At 41.9% G+C, this 16,607-nt stretch overlaps 1 protein-coding gene across 2 annotated transcripts in view; it reads left to right on the top strand.

Moving 5' to 3' along the window:
- Positions 1–994: 994 nt before the first annotated feature.
- LOC121171274 (interleukin 1 receptor accessory protein) overlaps positions 995–16,607 on the top strand; it is a 128,462-nt gene continuing 112,849 nt past the window's right edge. For both annotated transcript variants that reach the window (XM_041002908.1, XM_041002907.1), the window contains exon 1: positions 995–1,060. The gene's annotated coding sequence lies outside the window, so the exon portion shown is untranslated. The remainder of the gene's footprint in view (positions 1,061–16,607) is intronic.

The raw sequence follows: 16,607 nt of genomic DNA, 5'->3' as shown, positions 1-16,607 counted from the left end.
GGCCTTTGTTAGGGAGCCTCAGAAAAGGGGACTGGGCGCGCTCTGAGGGGCTACAGGAACACAGAAACCTAAAGTGGGAGTGAGGGAAAGACACACAGCTCTTTGTAGGTTAAGGCTGCTTCCTCTTGTAACCGACCAGTGAGTTGATCCATTCGTGCATTCAGCATGCGTGTGCTTAGCGCTCAAGTCTTGCCAGGCACTGTGGAAGACAGCAGGCGTCTCGCCACGGACAGCCCAGCTTCTGTCCTGCTGCCATGACCCTTTGGCTGTCATAGCTAGCAGAGCAAGAGTTGCCGAATGAGGAGATGGCTTCTGTCACTCTCTGTGTGTGGCTCACGGTGGCCGCACAAATCATGGACCCTGTATGGACTCATGAGACCTTGCAGCTTAACAGCGACATCCATAGAGACCAAAAATAAATGAATAATAAATAAGTAAGTAAATAGCAAGAAGAGTGGCATCGACCTCTTCCATGAGATCCCAACCCTGCCGTGTGCACCAAGAGATAGAGAGATGAGAAAGAGAGTGAGAGTGAGAGAGTGAGAGAGAGAGAGAGTGAGAGAGAGAGAGAGAGAGAGATGTGTGGGTGCGCGCTGGGGGCGCGGGGCTGCGCAGCCACGGCGTTCCTCTCCAGGCGCGCTCCAGCCTGTGCTTGCAGTGCAGGCGGCAGCTGGACACCAAGGGGCCCGGCGCAGCCGAGCGGCCCCGCAGCCTCCCGCGCGCCAGCTCACCACGGCTCCTCCTCGCAGCGGGCGGGACTGGTGCACGGTGCCGCCCAGCAGCCGCGGGTCCGGGAAGCCGCGAGCGCTCCGGGATCGCGAGTGCAGGCGGCGGGTGGAGCCGAGCTGCGTGGCCGCGGCCAATAGCGCCGCGCCGGGGGAGGAGCCCCGAAAGGGGAAAAAGAAAGTGCGGCGGAAAGTAAGAGGCTCATTGGGGGAAGGCAGTCAGGATCTGGGCTCCCGGGGCTCGGCGTTGGCCCTGAGGCACGCGAAGCAGAGCCGGCGACCCTGCACCCGACTCGGCTGCTTTTCGCCCTGTGACCGCTCTGCCCCGCGCAAAGGTGAGTCTCGCGCTGCAGTGAGGGCTCCGTGGAACCGCAGCACCTCACACTCTGGATGGATTTTCAGAGTTGAACCTTCCTATTTCACAGAAGGGAACATTGAGACGCTTACTGGGGTGGTGGCTGAAGAGAGCGCGGCTAGAATAGGGTGTTCGAGATTGGAAGCAGCCTTTTTTTTTTTTTTTTTTTTTAATGCTTTGCCTCGTGTGGGGATTTAAGTAACCCAGTAGTGGGACCCAGAGGGTATTACTGGCCCCATTCTGAGTCCTTTGAGGGATTCACTCTGACACCCTCAACCCCCCCACCCGGCTGGGAACCGCGGTTTGCTTGCTCCAGAGTGCGGCTGAGAGCCTGGAGGATGGAAGGAGGCGGTGTGTCCCAGCATGCCCACTGGGTGTCTGCCACCCCAGTTGGAGCTGTGACAGGGTGCTTCCCCAGACTGACCTGCTTTCTCAGAAAGACGCCCTTTGCATGGTGTCCCTCTGGATTCTTGAGGAAGCCAAGTGAGAGCGAGGGGCTGGGGTCGTGACAGATGCTGGGGTACTGAAGATCTCCCTTGATTAGCTCTGCTCCTTCCAACCTCTGGAGGGAGCAGGGCTGCTGGCTCTGTCAGGCACCGACTGGATCTCAAGAACTTCTGCTGTTTCCTTTAAGAGCCAGCCCCCAGCCTGTCTTCCACTCCCTGTTGTGGAATCCTGAACCAGGGCACCCCGAGAGCCATTCACTGCTCTGCCTGTACAGGTCCTGGATTAGCTACTGGCTGAGAAAGGATTTACCTTTTTTGATTTCACCTCTGCCTTGTAGTAGCTGGATGAACCTGGCCATGTTATTCCACCCTTCTAGAACTAGCAGATTAAAACAAACAAAACATCATCAGTTTTGAAATGGAGATAGTAATGACTACATTGAATCCTTCACATAGTTAGGAGAATGAATTGGGCTAATTCAAGTTTCAGATCTAGCCTTGTGCCTGGCCGTTCCCTTGATCCCTTCCATCTGATTGCAAATGTTCTGAAAATGGCTGTATGGTAACCCTGCAGAAAGTATTTCACTGAGGGCGATTTTATTCTACAATGTGGTGACTTAAAAAAAAAAATCTAAATATGCTAGTGCTTTGCCTTTGGGAGCATGGGACCCTCTTTTGTGGTGCTTTTCACATCTGTCTGCGTGTGACTCAGATCATGGATGTTTGATTTGGGATGTGTAAAGGTGATATGTCTCAGGAGCAACTTTCCTCCTAGTTTCCTGTGATCTGGAAGCACTGCTTCTTGAGTAAAAGGGTGTTGAATCTGATGACAGGGGACAGACTAGAAGAGAGCTCCTCAAGTTGCAGGTGTCAAAGCCATCAAACCCTGCTTACTCTGGTTAGCCAGGCAACTAGGATCGGAAAGCAAGTAGAAAATGTTCATATGTTTCTTGTACATTGCTCAGCAATGTTGCTAAGTCAGTGTGTTCTAGACACAGACATGTATTATTAAGTAAGAACATACACATTTGATTAATTTCCTTATTATTCCTATTTGAAAATTAATTAGTTTTCTACTTTCCTACCTTGCTCACGATTATTGGCTTTATTCTGATTGCCTTTCCAACATGATTTAGTACTATCTACTGGCTGTGGTATAAGGCCCTGAACCCTGCATCTAGCATTTACGGTTGCTGCCTCCTTCCCTAGCCATACCATTTGTGTGTTGAGTCCTGGTGAGTGCATGCAAAGGGGTGTGACACATCTGGAGGGAAGGCGTGGTCCCGGTGGTGCTGCCTGAGGCAGCAGCTGTATGGAGCATTTTCAGAACGTGGTGTCTTCTCGTCCATCAGCATGATGCTGTGGGGATGCACTGTGAGGGGCAAGCTGGGATATGGCTCATTGCCTGCCTGGGGGGCTGGAGAGCCGAGGCAAAAAGCAAAATGCTCAAAATAATGTCGGAACAAGGGGCTAGAAAGGAGACATAAAGCGGATTTATATGTTCTGGTTCTTTGAAGAAAGGTTGTTATAGCTGCCCTTCTACTCACATGTATTGTTAGTATTACCAAGCCCACATGTACGTGAAGGACTTTAAAACTTCCGAAGGGCTTTCCAAACTCCCAGGGATCTACCGTCGCGTGATCCCTGGGTGGGCATATGGGAAGGAACCTATGGTTTGTGATTTCAGATTCCAGCCCCAATACCTCAGTAACTGTGTGACACTGAGAAATTTGCTTTTTCATGTGTACAATTGGTTCATAAATCCTAAAATAGAAGAAAAATGCTCACTGGAAGAATTCATGCAAGGATTAAATTCAGTGGGTTTGTGTCACGTACATGTAGTAAGTAGGTGCTCATTCAATGATACTTCCTTTTAGTCTCATTGAGAAGGAAACTAGAATTGAGATGTAAAAACAAGAGCTTTCTAGGGATCACATAACACATTTCGGTCCCGGAAATACGATTCATACCTCTTCGACCTGTATGTTAGGGCTTTTCGTGTCGTATTTGGCTCTCCCACATATTCAGTACAATCTATAGCAGCTTACTTCATGTGTTGATTGGACCTTATTTGGCTGACGCGTCCAGGATACTTTTTGTGGCAAGGTGAACATTTCTTTGCTAACAGGGTGTGCTTACACATGGGTCTGTAACGTGGGGGAACAAACTCTAAGGGCAGACAGTTTAAAGCAGCAGTCTCTAAGGAAACCTATTCTCATCTCTTTGATGTAATACACCTGCAAATCCTGGGAGACTATCTACTATGAAAATGCAAAATGAAAATTATTCCATACTTTTCTCATTTGGGGCAGTTTCTTCCCTGTGCTATCCTGCATCAGTTGGAAGGCTGATAGTAACAGTGAGGAGCAAATGTGGTCGGTGACCACAGAGAGCATTGTTCCCTCTTTCCTCGATTCTGTATGTAGGAGGTAGAATACAGAGAACAGTGCTGAGCAGCATTTTAAGAAAAAAAAAATCCTTGCTTGCTGGTGGTGCGATTTGGGAACTGGTCAGCATTTGGTTATTGTTAACTTCCAGCTTATGTAGGAAAATGAGAGGTTCTGTTCTTGGTCCATAAAGTGGGGTCATTTATGCATTGAGCTCCCGCACAGGTCATCAGGTTTCTCTCCCTTGCTGCAACTAGACAGGTTTGCAAATGTATTTCTGAGAGAAATGAATTCCTTTGTGCATTTGACATTTGGAAACATATGTTTGCCTTTGCCAAAAGGTAGGCAGCTAACATCATCTTACCTGGTACACTTAGGAAAGCAAACTGGGGCTGGAGATTAGGGAAGGGGGCTAAAGGAAACACACACACACACACACACACACACACACACACACACACACATACACACTTACACTTCCCTACACATGTGCACATGCACACACATGGTTTCACTTGTTACTCAACTTCATCAGACTTTTGCTGGTGACACAGATGTCAGATCTGGCGAGTCATTGTTGCCTTGCCCATGAAATATTGAAAAGAGCCACCTACTGTGCTCTTTGCCGATTTTGGAAATTGTTCTGTGGGGGAATAAAGCACCAAAAAACGGGAAGGTTACAGAACATTTGGTCTGATATTTTGAGACATAAATTCAGGTTAGCTACTCCTCTCCCCTTCCTTTCTTTTAAAACTTAGACTACGTGGTCCATGCTGATGGAGTTGTTCGGAGACCTGTTTCTGGTCTGATTTTGTCCTGGCTGTCCCCATCTGCTGTGGCAATGTAGATTTTAGTGTGCAAGGTACCTGAGGGAGGAAGTCCGATGTCTAGTCCCTTCAGCTCCAGAAAAGGGAAGCTGGTTCTTGCATAGAAGCTTCAGTCTCTGTTTCATCACCTTGTTCTCAGGGGACATGCAATCACCACCAATTCCTCCTCTTGCCATCAACTGCTTCACTTGGTTAGTCTGTGAAATGTCAATCATTAAAATTCAACAGCAGCATTTTACTGAACTCCATTGGGCTGTATGCTGAGTGTTTACATGTGTCATCCCATGCAATTTTGCAAAAATTCTTTGTGCAAACTAAGGTTCATAGAAGTTAAGCAATATGACCTAAATCACATAGCACAAGAAAAGTACCAATGCTAAGCACATCTACACATTTTATATTAAGAAGGACCTTAAGTTGCCCTGTCCTTGGGTTGGAACTAAGGAAATGAACTATGATCAAAGACTCAGTCCTTGCCCGTCCTACCCTTCTTGCCCGGGTTTTATTCTGTGTTTGGGGTCTCTTTACTTTTGGGGCCTAAAATGTGGGAGAGCTGAATTAGATGATCTCTAAGGTCCTTCTGTTCCAATGCATTGTCATCTTATTTTCTTTAGATTTCTTTCATCTCTGAAATTCTATAACCCCATCTCTTTGCCAAGTCAAGGCTGACAGGAACAAAGAAAAGTAAAAAGCAGTTGCTCTCATTGTTTTATGCCCTGGAGATGTGTTTTTCTAGTCCCACAGAGGAAGGCGAAGGAGTCTGGCATGTACCTTTGCTATTTGACTTAAGTACAAAACAGCTCTCAGATCTCTATTATTGTCTGTCTTTTACCAGTGAAAAAATCTGAGGCTCAGTGTGACATACAGTCTTGTCCAAACTTACCTAATTAGTAAAGATTAGAACTTGTTTGTGCTTGATTGTAAAGCCAGCATATCCTGCTTATTAGACACTGTTTTGTGAAATCTTAGGAAATGTAACTAGATTCACAATTAACTATCCATTTCTGTTTTCTCACATTATACCAATTTATTTGATATCTCCTTGCTTTCTCCCCTGTTTCCAAAAACTTTATTGTAATCCTTTCTTGGTTATTACTAGTCCATATACTCCCTGTCTCTATTGTGTGTGGGGTTTTTGTTTGTTTTTTATGATTTGATTGGTACTTTGTGCCTTTGTGTTTGTAACCTGCTTGTGATGAACAGCTTAGCACCTGAGGGCCTGTGCCATTGGGCCCTGTGCCTGGTGAAGTACCTGATCCACAGAGAGTGAATAATTGAATATGGTTAATGGACTCTTATATCAGGTTTGCCCAGAATTGTTCTTCTGATATTTTCTACTTTATCATATTAATTAAAATATTACTTCTTATAGACTAATGAAATAATTTAATGATATTAATTTTGTGGTTATAAATTTAAAAAAGGTTAAGGAATCCTAGACAGGAAGAATATTGAATAATATTTGTCCCATGTTAGGAAAGCACATTTCCACCCTAAAAATGTCAACAAGCATAGAGTAGGATGACATTGAAGTGTAGGCTTGAATCTAGTGATGCTAATTAAAAAATTGCCATAGAGAATATGGGAAATTTCATGGAAGGGAGCAGCTACAGTGAACTTAAATGACAAGATTTATAAAAGAAATAAGGAATTCACATAAATTGAGATGTTAACTGATATAATTGGCATTAGGTGAACATAAGGCCCCGCAGTGTTCTATGGGTAGCGTGTATAAGTGTATAAGCAGATGCCTGGGGTGTCTGCCTGTCTGGTTTCTAGGTCCTTAGGATTAAACTGGTTTTGTCCTTTTCTGATCAATTGTGAAGGCAACAGAAAAGAGAACCAGACATTTTTATAAACTCTGATAACTAAAAATGTTCCTTCCTTTGATAGAATTATGCTTTGAGATACTGGTTGTTAGATGCTCTGTTGGCTTAAAATTATAATTGCTTGACATAATAGATATTGAAATCACACTGATCTTCCCGCATTATGCTTTGGACAAGTTAATTGGTCTATGTCTACCTAATTTTTAGCATCTATAGCGATGGGGATAATAAAGCCCATTTTATCTGGCTTTTGGTAGGTGTCAATCATATTCTATGACAGTTGCTAAGAACTTGTTGCATGAGGATTTTAATATTTATTGTGGCTAACAAAAGCTATGAGTATGCATTAATGGAATGGCTAAATAGATACTGGATCTGAAAGTGGAATCCTAAGTTCAGATAATAATATTTTCTCATTTACACAGAAGTTTAAGGCCTCTAAATATTTGTTATTATATACAAATATCTGTATAAAATGTGAAGTTGTTTACTATTCAAATAACATTAATGTAATAAGGACTGCTGTTGGTAACATGGCATATCCTAAGAGGGAGGCTAGATAGCTGCCAAGGTTGTGCAGCCAGGAAAGAGTGGAGCTGAGACATGGACCCCAGCTTTCAACTCACACATCATATTTCTTTTGCCCTTACATACATGGTTCACCGGCTTTGGTATTGGTTGGTTTTCTTCTCTCAACCCTCTGTTGTCACCACTAGAACCTAAAGAATTTGGACAAGATGCCTTCAAAGGTACTGTGTTCTGCAACTCTGTGACTGTAAGTAATGAGTGGCTAAGAACAAAACTCCATTTACTTGTCAGAGGCATCCACATGTCATGGCATGGGGGGCATCGTAAGTTTCAGATACTAAGCAGCTTTGTTGTCCTTGGCGAGAGTTATGACAGCACTGCAGTGGAAGTCAGATCCATAGAGATGCCTTTGTGTCCTTAAACTGTATGATTCTGTCACATTTCTCTAATTTGCAGACCAGCCCCTTCCACCTCAGCATCTGAGTTTGGGAATGAGGAAAATAAACAGGTAGGTTAGGCGCATGGGCACTAACCTTTCTAGAAGTGAAAATATACCTTTTTCTATTAATACTCATGGAATGAAGAATGATTGTGGAAATACAGAAGCTGTTTTCTTTTATAGAAATGATAAAGATTTAAGAGTAGTCATATACAGTAAATAGAATTTTGTTGCAAGGATGAACTTCAGTTTTCTAACTACAGAGTGAGGCAATAGTGAGAACAGGGGATTGAATGAATATGATAGCTAGTGAAAGGTTAATTGGCTTTTGATTGGAGTTTGAGTTTCAGACTTAGATACTGCTTGCTTAGCCTTGCTTATCATATCTCATTTATAGATGCCACCTAAATGGCAAATAGTAAATGTCTGTTCTTCTCTCACCATTCAGTCTGATAAAACTCAGATGGAGAGGAGGAATACATCAAGTAGATACCCCAGGCAGAGTAAGAGAATGTGTTCCAGGTTGACAAGCAACTGGGACAATAAAGGAAAGGAAAGGATTGTTGTATTTACTTTAAGATGTTAGGAAACCTTTCATGTGAAGGAGGAATGGGAGTAGTGATACATGCGGTACGTGAATCATTTATGTTAGATCATGTAGAGAAGTTATTGAGGAAGTAATTTTTGATCTCTGCATTTCAGCATTGCTAGGTATAAGTTTTCAATACTGAAAAACGTTTACATATTTGTAGTCTTTTTAGGTTTGTTCGAGTTGTACTTCATTTGCGTAATCCTAGCATCTTTTTGCAATGGAGATAAACTCTACATGTAACCCATTGGGTTTTTACAAGAACTGAGTAGTTTAACATATGTGAAGTGTCTACAGCAGTGTCTGGTATAAGAATCTATGCAGTGTTTCACTCAGTTTGTAAAGCCAGTCTATAAAATACCTTGTGAGACCTTGTATGACATACATTATTTTCTACTTTGACTCAAGGTCCTGGTTGTGTACACAGCTGACTCCGCTGGGTGAAGCTTCTCTTCAGTATTTCCTCAGTGAAAGCTATGTTAAAAACTTTAATAAAATGGCTTCCCATCCTGCTTCTTTTACCTCTTCTTGACCCATTCTGACCTTACTGTGCTGTTTCTTTTTTTCTCTAACAATTGTTCCCTCATTTGTTTTCACATATTATTTGATCTAGAATGTTTATTCTTTATCTTTTAAAAAATTTTACTACAGTTAAAATAAAAAACCTACCAGGACAACTTGTTTTCTTATTATATTCCAAGTATTTAAAGTATTGTCTGCGAAATAACACTTTGTCATGTCAAATGACATGACAATAATGAGTAACTGTGGAGAGATGTCCCAAGAAGTACAAGCAAAAACATAGGATCAGATTTTTACTGAAATATACAATTAAATATTTATGCAGTTCACAACTATATAAAAACATTGAAAATTATATATGTGTACTTTACATATGTGTACATATATTATTTACAGACATATGTGAGTATACATATAGGTATGGGCTGCATGTTTATTGATTGTGAAGCATTTTTTTGTTTAGAATATTTAAATGCTGACTTGATGTGTGTATAAATAAAAATTTCACTTTACATTGTTGTTGTCTAAAATCATCTTGGGAAGAAGATGTGTTGAAATGATCCTTTGTTGTTAGGATGATATGAGAGAAATATTATATGAGTAAACAGATAGCAGACCAAGATGGGATGCATTGATTTCAGGGAAATAAATGAGGACCTGAGAAGAAGTTTCAAATAAAATAGACGGAGATCTTTGAATCAAGAGTAAATGCCGAGAAGGGGCCAGAATGCCCCTGTGAGCGTGCCTGAGGTAGCAAGAGACAGTGAGGGGAGAGTCTGGCTAGAAATCATCTACAGTAGGAAGGTGTAGACTAGACTGACCTTATAGGTCAAGGGAAGGAATATGGAGTCTATGAAACTACAACAGGAATACATGAAAGGACAAATGCATGATGGTGAGCAGGTTCACCACATTTCAAGCCTGGAACCCAGAGCAAAGGAAAATGGAGGAATATGTTTATGAGGCGATGAACTGCTTTTGTCTGACATAGGTTTCAATGAACAGATGAGAAAGACAGTTTAGTTGCATTGATGTTTCATTCATAGCCCCTCATTCCTGTTAGAATGTCTAGTGGAGCAACAACAATGAAAATAGGCAAAATAGGCAAAACCAGACTCTCTTGCTTTTTGTCAAATGATACCATTCTTATTTCCAAATGCACTGAGTACTGGATGGAAATGTATGTACTGTTGCTCAATTCAATTCAGCTAGAAATTTCACAGTTTTTATGTAGGTGTCTCATGAAATCAGTCCCCCAAAACATTGGCCCTGGAGCTGTTTCCTTATAAAAAATCAGGTACCAGCTCCTGCAATCTGTTGTGTTGAAGAATCAGCATGCAAAAGGCAAATTCAGTTTCATATGCGATCAATTTCTTTTTCCTAGATCTGCATCTGCAAGTTTCTCATTGCCTCAATTTACAACAACATTACTTAGCATCTCTAAACACTATTTTCTCATGTGCATTGTTGGCACAAAATGGGTTATTATAAGGATTAAGTAAAGTCTGTACATAAAATGCTTTTTTAAAAGTTAATTTTTGCTTATTTGGTAGGCAGAGAGAGAGAGAGGGAGGGAGAGAGAGAGACATGGGGAGAGAGGAAGAGAGAGAAATGTGTGTGTGTGTGTGTGTGTGTGTGTGTGTGTGTGTGTATGTATGTAGCACTCTCTCCAGAGGGGTTGGAGAGAGAGAGTGGAGAGAGAGAGAGATTGATTCAATTTACTGATTCACATTCCAGAATATCCACAGTATTCAGCACCCGGCCAGACTGAAGCCAGGAGCCAGAAACTATTGGAGTCTCCCACATGAGCAGCAGGAACTTGAGCTTGCATCTGCTGCCTCGCAGGCTGCACATCCTTGAGCTGGAACAGGACCTGAGATGAGACTAATTCCCAAGCATTCTGACATGGGGAATCATACCAGGCTGTTGCCTAACCTGCCACTGCCATATGCTCATCCTTACATCTACAGTTCTTAGTGCAATGCTTAGAAAGTAATGAGTGGTCCATTCTGTCTGTATAGATTATATTTTGAGTTAAAATATTCTCCATGCATATGTATTACTTACAGGCACAAGCAGTTTTTTTTTAATTTGTGATTGTTTTTATTAACTTGCTTTAAAAAAAACCAAAGCCCAAGTTCCAATCAAGTACTCATTGGTGTTGATTTTTTTTGCAAGGCATATTCTGTACCTTGTCCTGGATGAATGATGCCTTGTAAATGCTGAAAGGCCCTCTTATGGAGAATGTCCTGGGGAATGGTTATAGGTGTAAAAGTTGCCCCGTGACCGTGCTATTTGTCTCTTCCAAGCATTTGATGTGTCTGGAGATGGTACTTCAATCATGCCATCCTTCTCCAGCCTATGCCTGCCTTGTTGGAAAGTTGCTTTGCATTCCAGTGATGATCCCAGAGTGTTTGAGTGACAAGGGAAAAGGGTGAAATTTTGCCTATGCAATACTTAATGAGGCTAATTTACAGAGCTTTCTAAAAGTTTAGAACCTAATATTGATCCAGTGCTTTCTGTGTGCCAGGAGCTGTGCTTAGTGCTTTATTCTCATTATCTCATTAAATCACTCCTGCAGTCCCATGCAAATTTTAAATTGCAATTGTAAGAAAATATGAATTCTCATAGTGGACTCAATGTGAGTTTTACAGAGACTGTGAAGATAGAATAAAGTATGCTTTGTTTTGGTACATTTTTTTTTTTCCAAAAGCAAACTGTGCAATATTGCAATACCTCTAGGCTCCAGAGACCTCCCCTGCAGGGAAGACAGATTTGGCAGAGAAATGATTCAAAGATTACATAGGGAAGGCAAGAAGCTTCATCCCAGTGGACAGTTTATTTTGCTCTGGAGAAAGCAAGTGACAATGAGCTGGGTCCTGTTTTGTTGGTGGGATTTGTTCACATCTTTTTAAGAAACTGGTGTGCTGCTTATGTGCAGTGGTGTGTCTGTTGTGTTTTGTTGTGACAAAATACTCAAGATTACATACTTAATGAAAAACAGATTGCTTCCTTTTAAAAATATTTTTAGTTCTTTATGATGTTGAGAAGGATGTATACCCATATGTACCACTAATTAGAGTGAGGAGGTTCAAGGAATAAGGGAAAGTGGGTGAGACAATGGTTTCCACATTTTTTTTTCTTTACTGCTATGTCTGGGTGGGTAGGAAGCAATGTGTTTAGGCTACTAAGAGATTGCTTTCTTGTTCTGCTGGAGGCCTGTTAAGGCCAAGTTCAGGGGACTCACGTTTGGCAAGAACCCACTTACTGAATTGTCATGTCATGGCAGAGGGTGGAACGCACATGTGTGTACATGTTCATGAGATTTGTGCCTGATGCATATTTGACTCTGCATTTTTCAAACAAGCAGTTGATATTTGAATCTCTCCCTACTCACTCCCCACCCCCCAGGAATGGGAGCTGTTGGAATTTTTAAAAAGTGGTGGAGAGTGGGCATTTATTCAAACATTTAAAATGCCTGTGTCCCACGTTGGAGTGCCTGGGATGAATTTCTTGCTTCTGGCTCCAGGCTTGAGCTTTCTGACAATAGAGATCCTGGAGGCAGTGTTGATGGCAAAGCACCCATGTTACTGCCACCAGCATGGGAGACTTGGATTGGGCTTGTGGCTTCCAACTTTCACCCCAACTTAGCCCCAGTCAGTGCGGGCATTTTAGGTGTGAGCCAGGGGATGAGAGATTTGTTTTGGCCTCTGTCTGTCTTTCTCTCAAATAAGTAAGATTTAAAAGATCAAAGTTAAAAGTGTGCTTTTTTTTTCAAGTAGTTTTAAAAGCTATTGCAGAAAGAAGTTATTATACAATACGTGGCGTTACTTAATCTTGGTTTTTCAGGGCAGGTTATTGGAATCAACCACATTTTCTTGAGAATTTATTGAGATGACATCATTTACCCTCATATTAAATGGCTCCAGGCTGATATATTTTTAAATTTGTATAATATGATTTTCATAAATTTTCTGACTTTGCTCTTGTCTGCTGGTTTTTGTTGCTCTTCAGCACATCTTGCCATAGCAATTTTGTCTTCATTTTCTGTATATTTTGAGATTTCTAATTTACTATGGACTAGGAAGTTGTATAATGAGCTTGTCAGAGCTATGTATCTGGTAAGAATAAACATTGTTGAGTGTGGGCTGGAGACTCCTTCGTGGAGATGTTGGACACTGAAGTGTGCTTTAGAAGCAGTCTTCATGTAGGTGAGGTGATATCATCTACAGCTCACTTGGTTTCACTTTCTTGTGTTAGGGACAAGAGAGGAGTAGCAATAATAAATCATTTACCCTTTGGGTGGCATTTATGCTCTGAAAACTGTATATAGGCATGGCGCTGGAGATATATAGACATTTGTAAACATGAATACACATGTGCACACACAGAGCTTCTGAAGATTGACTCCACAGATTGTTAAGAAATTTAGATATTCACAGATATCTGTAATACATCTTATTTAACGTTTTAAATAGTTAAGAATGGTAGACGTTTTAGAAGATACATAGTAAACAATGATATACAATAAGCAAAGACTTCTCAAAGGAAGCTATAACTTGTGGCTTGAAAAAGAGTTGATGAGCAAGTTATGTTGGAAGTGAGTCTTGGTGTTATGGGCAGATTTTGCACATAAAACTGTAAGAAGTGGTATGTGGATTATGGTCCAACCAATGGAGAGGTAATGATCAGATTTGATAATATGAATGACATTTTAGATGGGGTTTGTTAGAGGAGCTATAGGTGAAGGAGAAGCTGGGCAATTATAGGTTTTGAAAGAAGCAGATACATGATAAGAAAAAAGTCACCAGCCATAACCACTGGAAAGGAACTGGTTTTAAGAAATCTGAGGAAGACCATTGCTTCCATCTGCAGTGGGACAACCAATACAAAGGGAAATCGGGAGTAGAGAGCAAGAACAATCTGAAAGCCATGGGGATGACTTCCAGTCCTTTTCTGTCTCTGTCCATGATGGTGTGTGAGGTACTAAGAAGTAGGAATTCATTCCTGCCTGGCCACAGACATACAGTAGTATCAGGGCCAGATTTGGTAGGAATTGAATGAGCAGTAAGTTAGGATGCTGGACCCAACTAGGAGGTGAGCCCACAATGAACTACAGTGTGCATGGTCTGTAGCGTTACCTGATGGCCAATGTGGAGGTACTTTCCTATGGTCATCTGTAACTCCGAACTGCAGAAGGAAAATAAACTTGAAGAAGTTGAAGTAATTAAACACACACATGATACCCCAGATAAATGGAACACAACTAAAATGAAATGGATGCAGGAAGCCACAGTCTTGCTTGGGGTAAGACCAGATTGACTTGGAGATGACTAATGAGCACAATGATCCATGAGTAGGAGCTATGTTATTGAGGATCTTAAATAACCTGCTGAGGAATTTGTGCCCAAGGCACAAGACAATGGGAGGAACTTAATATTCTTAAGCAATGTGTGGGCTGTAGTAGATCTGTGTTTCAGACAGATGCGGCGTTGGATGTTAAAGTACTTCAGTTCAGAGAGGGAGTATTTCAGGTAATTCATGAAGGCTCTCTTATAATAATCCAAACAAAATGTATTCCCAGAGCTCCCTACTGTTATCACTGAGAGTGATGACCCAGGGTCATTGTAAGAGGTTGCTTCAGATCAGCATGAGAATTAAAAATGTTGGTGAACATTGCAAATCAAGGCAATTTTACATATGGCCGATGTCATCTGCTACTTTATGTCCTGGTAGCATGGCAGATAACTGTTCTGTAAAATTTCCCAATATTTTTCCCTACAATATGTGAAGAGTAAAGAAAGCATGTATATGTAATTGGAAATTTAAATTAGTTTATACAACCATATAACTATCATTTTTAAGACGAGGCATCTTAAGAAAAAAAAATACCTACTTGTTTCATTTAGTGAATCAAATCTCTGCCTTTGAAAGCTGGTTAAAAGAGTATTCCCTCATCTTTGTCCAAGTGCCCAACATCTTAGAAACTACTAACATATGCAACAGTTCATTTAGTTTGATAACAGCTCTGTAAGGTCAGTTTGGCCAGAATTATTATAAGTGAGAAAGCTGAGGCTCTGAGTTGGGATGCTACTTTAAGTGGCGCGAAGGCTTGGATGATTCAGGAGAGCTCATGGGCGCTCCGAATGTGCACCTCTCTATCTTCGCCTTCTGTTTCACGCTATCCCCTACTGCTTGAGCATCTTCCTGAGACAGATCTTTGGTCATACCTTGTCCTGTTCTTAACGTATCCATAGTTTTTGAATGTCCTTGCTTTTAAGGTTTCTTTCCATCCAGAGAGCAGGCCCCTGGGAACCCAGAAGTTTTTCCTTGCTTCCATGCAGTATTCATGGCTTTTCTTCAAAGCACAGAATGCCAAACAAGGGAGTGGCAGACTTGTTTCTTCACAAGAGCAGGCATGAGCAGGTGCCTTGACATGCCTAGGAGGTTCTCACAGATTGACTTGTATCATTCCTGGCAGTACTTCCTAGTACAAACCTCTGAATGTTCAAAAAAAAAAACAAAAAACCCTTCTCCTAGGTTCCTTTTTGTCAAGACACAGCTGAACTTGGTGTGTGTGTGTTTAGATTTATTTATTTATAATTGGAAAGTCAAAAGTTAGATTTTAAGGGGAGAGGGAGAAAGAAAGATCTTCCATCCTCTGGCTCACTGTCTAGGTGACTGCATTGGACAGAGCTGAACTGATCTGAAGCCAGGAGCCAGGTATTCCTCAGGGTCTGTCACGTGGGTGCAGGGTCCCAAGGCTTTGGCCCATCCTCAACTGCTTTCCCAGGCCACAAGCAGGGAGCTGGATGGGAAGTGGAGCTGCCAGGATTAGAACCAGTGCCCATATGGGATCCCAGTGCGTTCAAGATGAGGACTTTAGCTGCTAGGCTACGCCGCTGGGCCCCGTACAATGTACTTTCTAGCGTTATAGTGGACTGTTCTGTTGCTGTTGCTCTCACAATTGAGATTGGCTTCATGTTTTCCTACCAGGTATATGGGCATTCAGATATTAAGGAATGTAGGAACAAAAGGTTGAGAGAATCAAGGGCTAAATTTGTAGTGAAAAAAGCACAAAGAATCCTTATAACTGAAAATTTGGAGTGCTTATTATGCATCGAGTGCTTTATGAAGCTCTCTCAGATAGCAATCATTTTACCTAATTCCTTGAGGTGCTTTACCATTTGCTAGGAAGGAAACTGACATTAAGTAGCTGTGGAGAAATAAAGCCAAGGACCATGTGGCCCTCAAGCTTTCCGTGGACCTGAGAGAGGATCACTCATCATTTCTTGGCGGGCTCCAGTGCTTGCAGCTGAGCATCTGAGAGTGGGTGTCTGGTCAGTATACTGCTAGCTCTCAGAGTTCACTGGAAACTCAGCTAAGCCAGCTCCACTTGATCCCTTGCGTTTCTGTGTTGTTGCTTCCTTTTCTTCGTTTTCAATTTCCTTTTAGCCTCACACACCACAGGGAAATGCTTTAATGAACCGATCACTGCTTCTTCTGTTTTAATGACATTTTCATTTCCTCAGTATATTCTTCTCACTTTGAGTATCAGGGTGGGCAGTGGGGGTACAAACAAGGGCTTTGCCAAAGCTCTAGTTTCCGATTTTTGAAAATCAGATCTAGGGAGGTACGGAAATGCTGCTTTTAAATACTTCAAACCACTGGATTACACGCACAGTTTTCTGGAGCAGTGAGTACCCCACCTCACCCCATACACACGCACACACACACACACACACACACACACACACACACAAGTTGCTCAAAATTACAGAGGAATAAAGTCTGGCTCATTATAATGACACTTTTAGTACAGTTAAGGCCAAATGAAAACTAACGTGTTACGAGTTCGCCATCACTACATACTTAAAAGACATCCTCTTTGTAAGGATGTTGTAGGCAGATTTGAATATTGCAAAAAGGAGTTTGAATCAAAATGACATTTAAGAAGGGT

Source organism: Ochotona curzoniae, unplaced genomic scaffold (assembly GCF_017591425.1).
Source record: "Ochotona curzoniae isolate NIBS_2020 unplaced genomic scaffold, NIBS_Ocur_1.0 scaffold_2587, whole genome shotgun sequence".
Classification (NCBI taxonomy): domain Eukaryota; kingdom Metazoa; phylum Chordata; class Mammalia; order Lagomorpha; family Ochotonidae; genus Ochotona; species Ochotona curzoniae.
This window is presented reverse-complemented; position numbering and strand designations above follow the sequence as displayed.